This window comes from Sinocyclocheilus grahami, unplaced genomic scaffold (assembly GCF_001515645.1).
Source record: "Sinocyclocheilus grahami isolate Dianchi unplaced genomic scaffold, SAMN03320097.WGS_v1.1 scaffold999.1, whole genome shotgun sequence".
Lineage (NCBI taxonomy): Eukaryota > Metazoa > Chordata > Actinopteri > Cypriniformes > Cyprinidae > Sinocyclocheilus > Sinocyclocheilus grahami.
The window spans coordinates 379813-391248 of NW_015506178.1; the positions used below are offsets into that span (position 1 = coordinate 379813).

The 11436-nt window shown below is 36.9% G+C and overlaps 1 protein-coding gene across 1 annotated transcript in view; it reads right to left on the reverse strand.

Moving 5' to 3' along the window:
* The window catches only part of LOC107565390 (rho GTPase-activating protein 24-like), a 111001-nt gene extending 102881 nt beyond the window's left edge, over positions 1-8120 (reverse strand). Inside the window, exon 1 of the mRNA XM_016250614.1 lies at positions 7718-8120. The gene's annotated coding sequence lies outside the window, so the exon portion shown is untranslated. The remainder of the gene's footprint in view (positions 1-7717) is intronic.
* Between the last annotated feature and the right edge of the window lie 3316 nt (positions 8121-11436).

Below are 11436 nucleotides of genomic sequence, written 5' to 3' on the forward strand. Positions count from 1 at the left end.
TCAGAGACACTACCGAAGCTCCCTTTTTTCATCTTAAACTGACTTTTGTTAAACAACCAATGAAGAAAACCAATTATGAGTGAGGTGTGTGGCCAATAGCTTCAAATAAAAGCATCTGTTAAATGATATCTTAATGTACATTCACAGGTCAATGAAGTTTTATAACCAGAGCATCTATGTTTCTGCTAACAAGTAAAAGCTCCGGAATGTTCTCTGCAGAAACTGCAGCATGACTGTGAAAGTTTCTCTAACATTAGCATGCAGATCCAGTCATTCACTGCAGTGAAACCTCAGCCAATGACTCACACACTTTATTAATCGCTTCTGATCAATATTAGAGAACAAATAAACATTTTAAACCACCCATTTGGAATAAGTAAACAATGGACGGTTTACTTACAGGGAAGACCACTGGCATTCATGACAATGGACAGAGAAGCTCATGTAAGGTATGTCTGCCAACATCGATCAATGAAAAACAGAAAGATCCCAACAGTTATGTTCAGAAATTTCTGTCAATGCTTGGCTAGTGTTCCCTGGCACACGGATGAAGAAAGCATCCGGTGCAATCTTCCGTAACAGACATCTCAATCAGATGTAATGGATTACTTGACAACAAGTCTTTTCCTGCAAGCCCTATGCCAATGGAAATTTGTGTCTCGCAGGCGTACTTTGTGATTTCAGTCCCATCTGAAATTGAACATGACCTGTTTTTCTCACACAAGAAAAACTGATGAAGCCAATTACCGATTGTTTTGCGGCTAACCTGGGAATCCTGTGACAAATCTAATCCTGCCGGGACAAGAATATATGTGATTTGCTGATAGGATATTTTCATGCTTCTCCTCATTTATTTTGACCTCTTTTGAGCCTTCTGACTATTTGGTGCACATTCGTTGACATCTTTGCCAACTTTCTGAGTAAAATAATCATTGGATATTCTAAATTTCATGTTTTTATTCAATGCTACTTGCCATTTCTTTGTAATTGTTTGTGAAATTGTTAGTGAAAATTGTTTCTATACCATTTATTTCCTGTGTATACATATTTCAACTTTAAATATCTTGCTCAGCAAGATCTTCATCCTATGCAACACATATTTATGAACTAGAAAGAGACCATAAATGTTGTAATTTGAGATCTCTCTTCTGTACCTGTTAGCTGAGTGTAGCATCTGCTCATGCTTAATACTATTTGCTTGCTAAGCATGTTTACTCTGCACATGGGAATGTGACAGGGCTGAGCACACAGAGCTGGCCTTAGTGTCTGACACGGCTTTGTTTGACCCTTTTATTACTGGGAACCACTTTCTCTAGCTCAAGAGCTGTGTTCAGGGGAAAAAAGTTCTGGCCACCTAGGCAACAATTTTAGGCATTATAAGCATATGCTGGATCGCTGTTCCAAATAAATAATGAGAAAATGTAATTTTGTCAATTCTAAGGTAGCATCTCATGTATATTTTGTAGAATCCAGAATGTACTCCATGCAAAGAGATAAATGAGAATGTTTAGCTAAGATGGTGAATGGATGCAAAATGAGAATTTAATTAGGTACTAAAAACTATCAATAAAAGATCTAATCTAGCTTAAATGGCACCCAATTTTACCCAATATTTATTTATGTTAATGAATAAATAAATATAAATAGATAAAATTTCTGCATTGCTATTAAACACTGAAAGTCCTATACAAAATATTATACAAAATTATACATATACATTTTTATTTATTTGAAATTGTAAGTTTTGTAGCAACAATGTAAACGTCAATTTAATGCATCCTTGTAAATAAAAGTTAAATACAGTTTCATATAAATGCTGTTCCTTTTAACTTTCATCAAAAAATCCTAAAACAATGTATCAGTTTCACAAAAAAATAATAAATGTTTTCAACATTAATAACAAGAAAAAAAATGTTTCTACTAAATCAGCATATTAGAATGATTTCTAAAGGATCATGTGACACTGAAGACGAGTAATGACTGCCGAATATTCAGTTTTTGCATCACAGGAATAATTAATATTTTAAAATCTATTCAAATATTGTGAAATAATAGTATTTCACAATATTACACTTTTACTGTATTTGATCAAATAAATGCAGCCGTGGTGAGCGTAAAATGTTCTTTCAAAAACAGTTACAAATCTTAGTGACCCCAAACCTTTGAACAATATAGGGACCAGAATATATATATACTGATCTTAGCTAAACGTTCAGTGCACCTGCACCAGATTCATCAACTAGAAATCTGATCCCTGGAGCTTCAGCTAAATAACAGCCATTGTTGTGCAAAACCAAGAAAACCCACAAAACATTGATTATTAAAGGAGCATTAAGATGGAAAAGATGCATTAATCTGGCATTTTCAGTCGCCCCAAAGGGCAGTAAATCCCTTGAGTGGTCATGCATTCTTTATATCGCCCAGTTCTTTGTGTGTCTGAGTGAGTGAACTAAAATGGGCACGTTGCAGGCTTTACCCCAGCCATCTGTCTGTCTGTCTGTCTGCCTGTCTGTGCTTCAGTCTGACAGCTGCTGGTCACTTCTGTCTACGGCTCCTGACAGCTAATGCTACAGCTGCTAATGCTAATTGCCACTTTCAGTCCAACTGACCGTGAAACACAATGCCCCTGTACCAGACCAGAGAGCATTAGAGATATTGATGTTTGAAAAGACATACAGACGGAATTACATATTTTAGCCACGTTATGACCTTGCGTGTCAGGTTGCGTACCAAGATTTTTGCAGAAAATGAAAGGAATGTAATTCATATGGATTAAGCAATTCCAGAATGCATTGCAAATGAGCTTAGTGGGGGAAAAAAAACATTCTTCTAAAATGGAAGACAAATGTTATTTAATTCATCATGATGCTATATATTATAGTGTACATAAAAAATAAAAGCTTTAAATGTTCAGAATATAAAAATATCTATCAGTACCGCAAAAACTTCTCAAATGGAAGACAAATGCTATTCAATTCAATATGATGTTTGTGTATATAAAGAATAAAAACTTTAACCCCCGGTTTCACAGACAAGGCTTAAGCCTAGTCCTAGACTAAAATGTAGGATTCAATATAAAAATGGAATGAAATAATAAAAATATTGTTTCAAATGAAAGAAACTTGCACTGACTGATCTTAAAATATATCAGTGCCTTTGTTTTGTCTCAAAAAGCGCACCAGTAGTTTTTTCTAAGGCACGTTTATAAAAATTACTTAAATGTCCTAATTGAACTATGGCCTAATCCTGGCTTAGGCTAAGCCCTGTCTATGAAACCAGGCCTAAATGTTTAGAATATAAAAATATCTATCAGTACCGCAAAACTTCTAAAAATGAGGATTGAGGCACTGAGGCACATATCAGTGTGTTGTTCTGGAGAAAACCTGCCAAAATCACAGTAGGGTGTGAGAGACGTCTTTCTGGCAGAGTGCATGTACACAGTCAGGTAAAGGTCAGGGTTTGACTGTCACTGCTGTTTGATTGACACATGTGGCATATGAATTATGTGAGTATGATGTCATAAGGGCTTTGTGTTTCCTTTCATCTTTAGATGATTTAGAAGAATTAGCAAACTTAGAAATGGTTCCAATTCCTATTTCTGTTCTCAACTCAGCCGTCGACAGTATTCATTGCAGTATTATTCAGTATTCATTACAGTAATTTCAAAGATCAAAAGGTGAAAGGCAACACAAATCTCTTATGACATCATACTCACTTAATTCATATGGAGATGTCATAAGGGCTTTCTGTTTCCTTTCAACTTTAGATGTTTCAGAAGAATTAGCAAAAGTAGAAATGGTTCCACTTCCTAGTTTTATTCTCAACTTTTCAACTTGAATGTGTCAGGAGTTCAAATGTTTGTGGTCAGTAAGTTTTGGTTGTTTTTTTGTTTTTTTTCTTCAGCAAGGATGCATTAAATTGATCAAAAGTAACAGTAAATACATTTTAATGCTACAAAAGTTGGGGAAAAAAATAACAAAAAGAAATGCTGTTTCTTGATCAGCAAATCAGCCTATTATGATTTCTGAAGGATCATGTGACACTGAAGACTGGCGAAATGGCTAAATTTACGATATTACCATTTTTCAAATAATAAATGCATACATTCATTTACATAACAACACATTTTTTGAGAGCCTGGAATTGCAAACATTCAAAAACAGGTTTCAAAGTGCACGGTTTTGAAAACAATACCCTTATAGTCTTTGTGTAAACTACAAAAATGTGAATTTGTGAAAACGGTCAAGCGCATATATATTACACGGTCAGTCTACAGTTATGTGCGCAGTGTTTACAAAGTGGCATCGCCATCTACTGGCCTGGCAGCCAAAATTCAGCGCTGTATTTTTAGCAATTTTCACGGATCCGTATGAATGGATCGTTTTAGCAACTTTGTCAAAACTTTTTCAAAAATGCAAAGGAAAAACTTTTACATTTTTAGTGCATCATTGTTGTTTAAACATACTCTCAGTGAGCATAAGATACTTTAAATCGTACAGAATTTTTGTATGGAAATATATATCAATGGTAAAGGAATATTTCAGCCTGAAATAAATATTTTGGCATCATTCACTTCTTTTCCTCTTATGATTTAAAACCGTGTCCAGGATACTGTTTCAAATACAATGAAAATAGATGGGGACAACAACCATCAAGCTCCAAAACATACAATAAATGTAGTCAATATGAGTAATTTGGCGAAAAGTTGAATGGACTATGTTTTTCATTCACTAAGTATTGATATACAAGATTTTATAGTCCCTTTGAGGAACTTTTTGTCTGTTTTGGAGGCCACACTTGTATATCTGTCTCATTGCCACAAGTCAGGTTCTAACTAATGTAATGCCACATGTGAGGTTCTCTATTTATTAAAATACTCCTCTTGAGGAATCCTTCTTACATCTGTGCAAAACCATGCATGTAGGCATATAACTGTCTGACTCATTTGGGGAAATTTTAGCAGAAGTGGTTGGTAAGTCAACGGGCGTTGGCCTCGAGGCACCTCGCTGGCTTTTTTTGTATGAATTAGGGAAACAGAGTTGCTAAAAACAGACACACTTAAGGATCATGATGATGATGATGATACTGCAGCCACCTTCAGATTGGGATGGCTTTGGCTGTGTCCTTTCTCTAATTCGGCAGAATGACTGACTCCAGTTCAATGGACCGCCCGACTACCTCTTTGTTTGAGGTTTGAACTGTTTAGACAAGTTAGACCATATTCTTAGTCTCCAGACCTTCACAACTAGGTGAGAAACTTTTGCCAAACCTAGAACTTTGCAGACCATAATTCAAGACAGTTGCCTTCTGTAGTGCCTTCTTGAAGAAATTATGGCACAGCATTGGTTCCCAAAAGTGCTGAATATGCGCTTGACAACAACGCTGCTCCTCATCATTGCATAATCAATTGATGAATTACACAAACATCTATTTTTATAAATGAATTTTATAAATGAATAAGAATGGGCAACCAAAAGAAAATGATTTCAGTATAAATTTCTCCCAAGCTGAAATGGTCCATGCCATGCCATGCTATTTATTACTCTATACTATTATTGTATGTCAACAATCATCTAAGTCTATTATGTATTTCTCCTTAAGAATGTTAGGAAAAACATCTGAGACAAAGTACTTCAAACTGAGAACTTCAAACTCTGCCCATCACAAATGTTTCGAAAAAACCCTAAAACACCCTTGCATGGAAAAGGAGAACGTCTGAGCTATTTTAACACTTTTCCTTCTTCAAATTGTCATTTGAAATAGACATTTTAAACTAGCCTTGGCTCTTAAAAATGGTGAATGCGCGAACACTCTTCTCCATCACATCTTTATCAATTGATGAATTATTGCTGCCATGATTGCTGCAAATCTACAGAAACATCTATTTTTAGTGAATACGAACGGATAAAAGGTTCCAAAAAAACTTTTTTTTCACAGTGATTCCATAGAAGAACCATTTTGGGTTCTCCAAGGAACCTTTCAGTGAACAGTTCTTAAAATAACCATTTTTTTCTAAGTATGAAAAACATTTGAATAATCAAAATAAATGTTATCCACTGTAAAGAACCTTTTGTCTGATGGAAAAGTTCTATGCATGTTAAAGGTTCCTAATGGCACAATTGATGCCAATAACTATCCTTTTTTTTAAGAGTGTAGCTGCAAAAGTGATGCAACTGTTTTGACTGTTTTTGAACTGTTTTCTGCTCTGACTTTGGCTGCTCCCAAACACCAGATGAGAAGGTTTGCAGTCTGCACAATGCTTGAATGAGACAGAGACAGACATGCCCTCATCACAAACACAATCACAGCGTTGGGTCACAGAGGGTTTGATGGGGAAAATGAAAGGAGATCAGTCCTCTAAATAGCCACAGTGATGTCGCTCTCTCCGTACTGGCAAATAACGTTCCTTCATCAACGTTAAAGCACCATAACGTGTGGTAATAAGGTTAGGATATTGGAAGAGGGTTAGGACCTCTAGAATGTTTTGAACGTGATGTTATCCTTTAAAAAGACAAATCACAAGTGAGGCATCTTTAGAATCTTAACTGTTTCTCCTATATAACAAAATTAAATATTTAAAAACACAGAGAAATACAGCATAACCCATTCTGTTTGTGAATTATCACCAAACAGTACGTTCTCTTCTCTTCCAGATATCATTTCCTTCAGTGTCAGTGAGCTGACAGATTGTTGTTCATTCCTTTCATTAGTTTCTATCTGCATCTCCATCTACCTCTCCCCCTCTGCCGCTCTCCTCCACACCTCCTCTAACTCAACACGAACCTCTAAACTGCTGAGTTAATTCACTGTGAGTTTATTAGTACACAAAATGCTTCTCTGCCCATAGGAATAAGAGATCTTTCATATCTCAATGGTTGTAGATATGGGAATAAAAGAAGAGCAAATGGCTTAAATGCCCTGCTTTATCTCCTGAGGGAAAAGACCCAGGTAAATTGTGTCTCCTTTAGAGTTTCACAGGAGATCTCAATCTCAAACTGTGCTCAGATTTGCCAAATTCTGCAAGCAAAAGAAGAGATTTCAATATAAACTCAATTTTTAAATCAAAATCTCACAAGCTGAAATAGTCCACCCTCTGCTTTCCACATTGATTACACTATGCTCTTACTGCCATTTGAGTCTATTTTTATTTATGAGAAGAAATATCTGAGACAAAGTACTTCAAACTGAGAACTCCAACCTCTGGGTGTCCACCACAAGTGTTTCCAACAAAGCCAAAAATGAAAAACGCTGTACTTTTGAATGGAAAAGGAGAATATCTGAGCTATTTTAACACTTCTCCTTCAAATTGTCAAATCTAGTAGACAACAGCTGTAGAAATATGAAACTATAGCTTTGTCCAACGGTGAGGTCTATGGAACTTATTAAAAAGGTTTGTTTGGGTAATTGATAATTAACATGTCAAGTAGCCTATGCCACACAGCTGCATGACATTTGATGAAAACCCCATATAGATAGACATAAATAAAAATGCAAGAATCATACACATAGCCTACACACTGATTATAGTTGATAATGTGTTTCTGTGGTTATGACAAACGCATGCACACATAGACAACATTTCTGGAGCTGGGTGACCTTTACATTACAAGCAAAGCAAAACACACACACGCGCGTCTCACAACAGAAAAATAACTGCATGCACACAGCTAACTTGTCATTAGCAGCATCCAAATGACTGTAAACAGACAAGTATTACCTTAAAAAAATGCTATCCAAAGAACGTCCACAAAAACGCAGTGGGAAAAAATGTCAATAAAACCCAAAACAACTCCAGTGCGTGACTCCGCTACAGGATTCACTGCGGTCCGAGATTCAATCCCGAACGTGACTCTGTCCGATACAAGTGCATTACTGAGTCAAACAGTCCGGTCAAAAGTCTATAGCTGCAACCGTAAAATCAAAAAGCTCCATGGGGCAGCCGTGAACCGAAAACAGCAGAGCTGTCATAAACTTTTCCCCTCACTGCTCACACCATCTGCGTTGGAGTCTCTGGGGGAAATCAACTGGCTCCGTTTGCTATCAAGACGGCCACGGGGGGCTTTGAGTTCAGCCCCTCAGCGTACACACTTTTAAAACAGTCCTCACACACTAAATGAGTCTTGCTGATACACACACGGACAGGAGGACTGCGACCTCAGAGGGAGGGAGAGTGTGTTTGAGGAAGTGTGAGAGGAGGAGAGATCCGAACAGCTCACACACAAACTCCCTGATCGGTTCAGATTGCACACACACTCGCAGTGACAGACAGTTCCCCTCACTGCCGCGTTTGACACCCACACGCTAAATGGTCATGTCTTTGTTTGTACTTTAAGCTCTTTATTGTATTTTTAGTGTTTTCATACGCTTTAAGTCTAGAAATGTCCGCACCCGCAGTACAGAGTCGTTCGCAAGCAGCTCACGCAGGTGTTAAACTTAGCCTAATAGACTTCCTCCATTGCAAATGATGGATGGATCTGCAGGGTTCTTTTTAAATGGATTATAAGTAAATATTCACTTAATCCAGGCAACTCTTTGTTCTCTTTTTTCTCAAAAATGAGAAATGCGTGAGTTCAAAATCGACTCGATAATTCCCTGACGTTTGATATAAAATTGCTTAAGCAGAATTGTCTCCATTTTATATATATTGATATTGTAATTTTATATTGATATTATATTTTATATTGATATCATAATTTTATAATAATATATAATTGCTATATATTATTATAATTACTATAGGTTACACTTTACTTGAAGGGGTGTGCATAAGACTGACATGACATCTTCATAATCATGACATGACACATGTCATGAGTATGAAGGGTTTTTTATGCATGTTTATGACAACTGTCATTAAGTGTCATTCACTCAGTTATGTCATTTTTAATGCAAAGATGACATTGTTTGAGATGTCTTTGTTATTGGCTATATGGTTAGGGATAAGGGTAGGGGTAGGGTTAGGTTAGGTCAAATAATGTAATATTTGCATTAAAAATGGCATAATGACACTTAATGACAGTTGTCATAACATGCATAAAACCGCCTTCATATTCATGACATGTGTCATGTCATGATTATGAAGGTGTCATGTCAGTCTTATGCACACCCCTTCAAGTAAAGTGTTACCTTACTATATAATTACTATATTATAGTAATGTCAATTATGTCTAAATGGCATTTAAAAGTAACTAACTAACTAAAATTGGCCTCTAAAATGTGCTTTGGCATCATGAAAACAATACCAAAGTTCAGGAAAAACATTGAGGTTAAAATTTGAACGGGGTATTTATTCATTCATTCAAACAGTTCACGCTTTAAGATGCAGGCAGTTCATTAATTTAAAAAGAATATTTTTGGCTCAATCAGACTTTTATTTTTGAGTGACTCTGATCAAAACTGACTCTAAATTGCTTTGGTTCAATGAAACTATAGACATTTGCCAGAAAAGTCCCTACAGTGTTATGACTAAATGAGACTCTTTAGTATTCCAGCTGAACTGAGGCTTGATCTGTCTGTCATAGTGGCACTTCAAACAGATGTCTAACATCAGACACCCAACTGGATTCCTGAGCATCTCTTTTCATGACTTCCTTATCAAACCATCAAACATATCGTGGCAACAGGGTGGAGCTCCACAATGCTTCAAACTAAAAAATGTCTTTGGGATAACAAAATGTATGCACAAATAAGTGCTGCTGTAATCCAAACTAAAACAATGTCAGTGCTGAAAATTAGAAGATGTCAAAGCAAATTAAACCCAGAGGCCAAATATTGTGTGGACAGGGAGTGCGCATGTACTGTAAGATTGGCGGAAACATGAGAGTGAAATTATATGATGTGGTCAACTGGAAATTGAATGTTGGGTGTTGAATGTTGAATGCTCTTGTCTGATTCTTTTGATTAATTTTCTGTACATTAAAAGTGTGTAAAAGTGAACATTCTCTGATTGTAGAAACTTAAAAAGCTTCTGTTGATCAGGACAGGATGCTTTTGTATTGCTTGAGATGGTTGTTTAAACTGTAGTGTTTTCTATTTGTTCCTTTCGACAAGATTGCTGTACAGTTTCAAGCTGATAGAGTCAGGCAGGAGGAGAGAAAGGGAGGGTTTGATGGCTGTTGTCGACTTTATTACTGCTGGTATGAATTATTGAGTTTTTTACAGGTTTGATACTGATGGCTGCCACTGTATAAGTGTATAAGATGGTCACTCAGCCTTTACACAGGACTTGCATACTGTATGTAACATGAACAAGAATAGGCATTGAAAAATGTCCATGTGTTGTAGGGCAGGCCTTTGGATATGCTTTAATTTGAATAGCACATGTCTTTATGTACAGCATTGATGATCAGTTCTTTTTATAGAACATAATGGGTCAATGATCCAGGTCTAAATTTGGATCTAATGGGATCTGATTTGGGGTTTGATTCTGGATCTGAATTTGAAACTGATTATAGTTTGGGGTATAGATCTGGGTCTAGATTTATATGTGGATTTTAATGATTTAGATCAGGTTTTTGACCTTGATCTGGGTTAGATTTAGAAGTTTATTTGAATCTGAATTTGGATGTGAAAACAGATTTGGATCTTTCTGGGGTCTGGATCTGGGTGTAGATTTAAATGTGGATATGTATTTGAATTTGGATCTGAATGAAATCTGACTCATGCCAGGGCTTTGAATATAGTTTTGGATCTGGAACAAGGTGTAGATTTAGATATGGATTTTAATCAGATTTTTGGATCTGGATCTGGGTGTAAATTTGAATGTGGATTTGAATCTGAACACAGTTTTGGAACTGTTTTTTGGTCTGGATCTGGGTCTAGATTTGAATGTGGATTTTTATTTGAATTGGGATCTGGATCTATATTAAAGGGGTCATATGATGCGATTTCAATTTTTCCTTTCTCTTTGAAGTGTTACAAGCTCTTGGTGCATAAAGAAGATCTGTAAAGTTGCAAAGATTAAAGTCTCAAATCCAAAGAGATATTCTTTATAAAAGTTAAGAGTCAACCAAGCCTACCTAAAACGGCTCGTTCTAACACGCCCCCACATGTCTACGTCACGACGTGGGAAGATTTGCATAACGCCGCCCAAATGTTCACGCAAAAAAAGAAGGCGTAACTTTTATTCTCGCTGTAGTATTGTTGCTGCCGCCATGTAGTGAAGGTGCTGTGCTTTGTTTGGCCTTTCAAAAGAGGACGATATCCGCTTCGTCATGCCTAGAGCTGATCCATGCTGGTCGCTGAGGAAATACATCAACTTTGCACTGTGGATCGCCGGATCAGCTTTCACCGTGGATGAAGTGGAGTCCAGCCCGGGGTCGTCAGATGTGGTTGCCGCATGCCCGCCGGCCGCTCCTTCGTCGAATCCGCCGGCCGCAACGTTCTCAAGCCCGCCCGCCGTGTGTGACGCTGTGTGTTTCGTTGTGAAAGCGAAAC